Source organism: Orbicella franksi, chromosome 5, assembly GCF_964199315.1.
Source record: "Orbicella franksi chromosome 5, jaOrbFran1.1, whole genome shotgun sequence".
NCBI lineage: Eukaryota > Metazoa > Cnidaria > Anthozoa > Scleractinia > Merulinidae > Orbicella > Orbicella franksi.
The window spans coordinates 1,978,182-1,983,932 of NC_138149.1; positions in this window are offsets into that span (position 1 = coordinate 1,978,182).

Genomic DNA, 5,751 nt, shown 5'->3' on the forward strand with positions numbered 1-5,751 from the left:
TTTATTCCCGATATCTATCTAAAGAAGAACTAGTTCATGCTTTTGGCTTGTGTCTGTCGAGTCATATTGTACTTGGAAAGTTTGGAGAGCACTCCAGGAGTTGAGAGTTTCTCTCGGCTGAAACTCGAGCACTCTTTTATGCTTTTCTCAGGCTCTCCAAATCCATAACTCGAAAGAGCTGTACCACGCGTTTAAGTCTCTCGGGACCCGTTTCTCGAAGGTCCCGAAACGTTTTCACACCCGCAAAGTCGTAGCAAAATGTCAAACCTTATGATTACAGAGCTGTTTTATTCACATATTCTTAATATGAACAGAGGTTGTCTTCATACAAGGAGTTTCAGGCGTTTCCACCTCTCGGTTTTTAGATACAGATTATCTAAAAATGGCTTTGCGGCCCCGAAAAGTTTCCGTGGTGTTCGAGAAACGGGGCCCTGGGCTCTTTGACACAGCTCCAATACGTGAATTTTTTTTAATCGCTTGAAAGTTAGCACCGAAGATTCACACACATTTTCCTAACACGTAAAAGCTGAAATTTAAAAATTTTGGTACACCGTCCGCTTACATGTTCGAGGTGAACGCACAGGCACGGCCAGCCTTTTGATGGGAAGAATCCGGGCTGGTAACAAACCGTATTTTCTCGATTAAACGTTGGGTATCGAACCCTTTAGGAATTTATATTCGAAGTATATAAATTTTAATTATAATCATAGTGTATTGAGCTTTCAAAATAATGAAAGAAAGCTCTACTAAATTTCATTCTGGATTAAACTATAGAAGTCAAATAAACACCTGAGCCATGAAGTCAAGTTTGAAATAAACACCGGAGGCGTTTGAATCGGATAAACAACAGGAAAACTTAAAGACGACATAACAAGGCGGATTAAAACTCTTCTTAATTAGTTTTCAATTTCTTAATTTATGATGAAGGGAGAACTTCTAACTATTATTCACGAATGTCTGTTATGAAATCTATTAGCTTATTATTTAAAGGACGTTCTCTGACGGAACGAAATTAACCTAAGATATAAAAAAATTAATATATATAATTAATACATAAAACACTGTGTAAGGTGCATGTCCTTTTAACGGGATTGGGAAACTTACACGAGATGAAATAAGAAGGGCGCCATATATAACTTCAACATCTTTTTCAATACATTTATGAACTAGGTGTGAGCTAATATTTTTGCCATACGTTCTCAGACAATTTATAATAAGAACGCGAAAAGGATCTGAATATTTTACACATACCACGGGACGACGACTACGCCAGAGGAATTTGAAAACGCATTAATTACCGGTCATTTTGGATTTGTGTTTGAGGAAAACTTGGTCAAGAAAATCTCATGATTATCGTGACGCCATCGTTTTCGAGAAGCTCCGTTTTTAAAATGTTCTCCGTCGACGCGAAAACGAAACGCCGGCGTTTTCAAATTAACCCGTTTTGCTGAGCTCTTATCTTTGGTCGCTCTTAAAACCGTATATGAAAATTTTAATGCCATTAAATGGAACGGATAACCCGTTTCCTTCATTGTCTTTATCTGCAGAACGATCGATCGAGAGCCGAGTGTGACAAAATTTTCGAACCTCTCGATATGGCGGAGAACCTCGGCGCTAAAATCAAAGTATTTCTGAAAAGAAAAAAAAAAAATTAGACAAGCTTAATGTCACGGAGCTTCAACTCTACGAGGTTCATGGAAAGTAGCTAGCATGAAGAAACAGCAAGCAGTAGATTAGACTCAGAGGTCCAAGTTTTAAAGACCAGAACCAAAATATTGGAAAGGAATGTGGGGGAACTCAAAGCAAGCTCAAGACGAAAACTTCCTGAAACGTTCTTCGGCGTACCAGAAAATACTAGAAAAGATATGGAAGAAGGACCACACAGCGAATCACATCAGAGCAAACTGAAGAAGTCGTTTACCACGCAATTCGTGGATGAGCATATAAAAAGTCATCGTCCCGGCGAAAAAATTGAATTTCAGAGAATAAACCGCTTTGGAAGGCCAAATCCGCTAAAATCTCGCCCAATAATAGCAAGATTCCTCTAGTAATCTGATAGAGATCGATCCCGTAATAGATCATGCACATAAAAACCTGAAACGTCATCAAGACTTTCATGTCTTCGAGGACATCCTGTAGGACCTATAACAGCTACACAAAAAACAAGTGGAGCAGCCAAACAGAAAAAAAGCTGGGAAGTGAAGCCATATGTAGTATTTTAGCAAAGCAAACCCGGGCTATTTGTCGGCGGCAAATGTATTGCCCCAGAACAGCCCTTGCAGTAATTCTGACTGCATGGATCTGTATATCCTTTTGCAAACTATAGAATTTCTGTTTTTTTGTTACTGTTTTAAAAGTATTTGCCGTAAAGTCCCATGTCCCAAATAACCAACCGAATTTTTTCGTCGAACGTTAGCGCGTTTCACTGAAACAGAAGATTTTCCACTCGTCTTAAACAAGAAAAATTCCCCGTTTATTGGAAAATTATGAACGATAGCGATTACCTTTCGTTGGCGATCTTTCTATCCCAACAACGTATTCACAAAGACGCGCTTGAACTACACATAAAAGAGAATTTGACTGTATCATCGAATTAACGTTGTTTCTCGTTTATTCCAAATATCTATCAAAAGAAGAACTAGTTCATGCTTTTCGCTTTGCGTCTGTCGACTTATGATACCCTTGGAAAGCTTGGAGAGCACTCCAGAAGCTAGAGTTGCTCGAGCATGTCCAAATCTATAATACGAGAGACAACTTCTTGTAACATGTAAGGCTGTATAGTCTTGAACGCGAGGTAATTGTGCTCTTCAAGTCGGCGCCCACACGCAAAGTTTTGGTCATTCGGTATCAAAAAAGATTCACGCACATTTTCATACGTTAAAGGACCTAAAGCTGGAATTTTAAGAATTTTGGCAGACCATCCGCGTACATATTTAAGGTGAACCTCAGAATTAACTTGCAAAATGCCTTAATGTATATCAAACCCTCGGCAAGCGAATAATTATTTCAAGAAAGGTTTCAGATCGTTCAAAAGGAAAAAATGTATTTCATTTCCACGCCAGTATCTTCGAGCTCGTATTCTACTGCTCTTCTTGTATTCTTTGAGTAAGGTCCTAAGGAAAACTCTTTTAAAAAATTCAAAAGACGCCCCGACAGGGCCAGCGCTTTGATGCGAAGAATCCAGGGTGTTGATATAATCGACAAAACAAAGGGAGAACTCAATGCAAGGCATGGTGGATTAAAATTCTGTCCGAGATTTAAGATTAGATATTTTTCTTTTCATCTTATTACGAAGTATGGACTTTTCATTGCTATGAATGACCGTCATGAATTCGGAATCTATTAGTTTTTTAAAGAACAATTTCGTACATAGCGAAAGAAAATTAGCCAAATCTAAGTAATGTATAAAAAAAAAACATTTTATACTTTGTATATGTCCTTTTAACGGAGTTGGGAAGTTCACACAAGATGAAATAAAAAGTGCCACATAACTCCAACACTTTCCCAATCTTTCCTAATCCAGTTATGAAATGTATGTGGCTTAATCCTTCTGGCCACACGTCGCAGACAATATAGTGCTACATATCAAAGAACGAAAAAAAAATATCTGTAATGCTTGCACATAAACGTGACTCAGAGAATACTTGGGACTATTTGAGAGAATATCATCTGTGATTGTTTCGACAGTTTATTAACCAATAGGCTATAGGTGAATTGCTCAAATGTTATTTAAAAGGTGAGCGTTGAAACCGAACTCATTTTGAACAAATTTTCACGATGCCTTCTGCAAAGAGGAAAATTCACGATTTTCAAGCGTAATGTCTGAATACTTAGGCAACAATGGGAACACTACCACTGGAAACAAGATGACTTTTACATCAAAAAAATATTAGAATTACATCATAATACCTAATGTTAAAAAAGTATTAATTAAGAAAAACTTACCAGAAGGCTTTGCCTTCTAAGTGCAAACTGTGTCTTCCTCTTGTGGTAAACCGACTGTACTGAAATGATGAACAAAATGTTACAACATTCACGATACATTCTCAAGGAAAGAAAATTGATTCTTTGTTGTATTTGTATTTTTTCTCGGAAGCAAACTTTTCGGTCTCAAACTAAAGATTCCTGCTGCACGATAACTTCCCTTTCTGTGAGGATCAAAGAAGACAACACACAGTTTGTTTAGTTAAAATACGCACGTGCCAACGTGATTAATAATTAATGATATTTTACTTATTGAACTTGAGAAGGAAGAGAGCCTAACGGTAGCAATCCTCTCTAGCAGCGTGATTGACTAAAAAAAATTTAGTTCCTGTTCGTCTTAAAATTTCTTTGCTAACAAATTGGTCCAAGAACTAAACAGAACTAAACTGTATTTTTATAAGGCTGTTATTCACTCACTACTGTTTTAAACTGTCAAACCGTCATATTAACCCAGCCAAACAATATTCTAAAATTCTATTATCATAAATTGTCAAAGATTAGCCCAAACAGGACAATTCTCTCAGACATAATTTCTAAAATGTTTAAAGTTTTAACATCCATTTTCATTTTCAAACTTATCGTAGGTTTTGAATGTTGGTTCAAAAAATTAGTCCTTGTTAAAGTCTAGGGAACACATGAATGTTGTGTGTCAGCAGTGTGTAGAAAAGGCGCGTAAGATAATAAGGAAACCATTATCTTGCCAAGAACGTAAGACTGCCTGCTCCAAACTTCATTCAGTTATACGCGCTGATGCAGAAGAAGATGGAATAAAGTTTCGAGGAAAATACGAGAGCAATTGGCTTGAACTAACTGCTCTTCATGTAGTTGAAGATGCGTGGTTATTTACAGCTTTCTTTCGCGAAAAAAGCATTTCATTTATCATGCTATCCGGTACGTTTTCTTTGGCATTTCTTTAACACTGATGTTTGCCAGTGCAACGGTCGTATTTAATAGCCGTTATCAGAGTAATAACAAGGACACAGAAAAGGATCCGTATACGTTGCACATACACCTGACTAATACTTGGGAATGAGGACTTATTTTTACATTCTATTAACCCATACACTACAGATAAATTGTTGAAAAGCTTTTGATGACTTAAGCATTAAAATCGAATTCGCTTTGAACAACTTTTAGTGCCTTCTGCAAAGAGGAAAATCCATTATTTTCAAGTATTAAGTCTGAATACTAAGGCAACAATCAATTAATATGAAATAATACCACTGGAAACATTATATATAACTTTGAATCGAAAATAATCAAGATTACTTTTCTCACCAAAAACATATTAATGTTATGCAATACATTGAAGGGCTTACCAGAAGGGTTTGTCTTGCCTTTGCAAACTGCGACTTCCTCTTGTGGTAAGTACTGAAAAGTAAGCTAGGACTAGTAAGAAACTTCTACATAAATCATATATTAACACATCAACCATACATTTCGTATAGCAAAAAATTAATTATTTGATAATTTAGGGTCATTTTACCTGTTTTGTTGTTGTTTTCTTTTTCTGGGAGCAAACGCTTCAGTCTCAACCTGTGAAGTTCTGCTGCAGGATAAACTCCTCTCTGGTTGGACGAAAGTGGACGAGAGACGGTTTCTTTAATTTGAATACGCACACCTGCGTGATGAATAATTAATGATATCTTCCTTGTTTAAACCTAACAAGCAAAAAAGCCTAACTGTAGATCCACTTTAGCAGAAAAGAGATTGTTTGAAGTTATGCAGTTGTTCAGATGTTTTACAGCTTTTACCAGAGCCTGCCTT